The sequence below is a fragment of the Penaeus monodon genome, chromosome 29, assembly GCF_015228065.2.
Source record: "Penaeus monodon isolate SGIC_2016 chromosome 29, NSTDA_Pmon_1, whole genome shotgun sequence".
In the NCBI taxonomy this organism is placed as follows: domain Eukaryota; kingdom Metazoa; phylum Arthropoda; class Malacostraca; order Decapoda; family Penaeidae; genus Penaeus; species Penaeus monodon.
Genome location: NC_051414.1, coordinates 21,255,290 through 21,255,668, shown reverse-complemented (window position 1 = coordinate 21,255,668; position 379 = coordinate 21,255,290). Strand labels below are relative to the sequence as shown.

At 58.8% G+C, this 379-nt stretch overlaps 1 long non-coding RNA gene across 1 annotated transcript in view; it reads left to right on the top strand.

Annotated features, from left to right (window-relative positions):
- LOC119592012 overlaps positions 1 to 379 on the top strand; it is a 2,855-nt gene that overhangs the window by 2,245 nt on the left and 231 nt on the right. The gene's annotated exons all lie outside the window — the stretch shown is intronic.

Genomic DNA, 379 nt, shown 5'->3' with positions numbered 1-379 from the left:
TAGATGCGAGGGCACGGATAATAACACGCCTCTAACACGATAAACACCGACGCTGCAGAACAGAGTCGAGAACACACGTGTCGCGGCGGGTTGAGCGACCCAGCTGGTTGACAAGAACGTGAGTCAATCCTTCAACAAGTGACGGCTAAAAAGACCAGCAGGCGCGGGATTTCGTTATGATCTTCCCCCGCGGGATCGCTGACGGAGACGGACGCGGTGGGTTCTGCGAAATATTGGCCGGGTTTATCTCCGCGACGAAATGCAAGCCGCGGGATGCTGAATGTCACGGCGATACTGCCGCCGGGGAAGTCGGCATCCGGCGCCGCCCGCAGGCCGTCCGCCGATTCCTTGGTCTCGGCGTTATTGTCTTTGCTTGCGG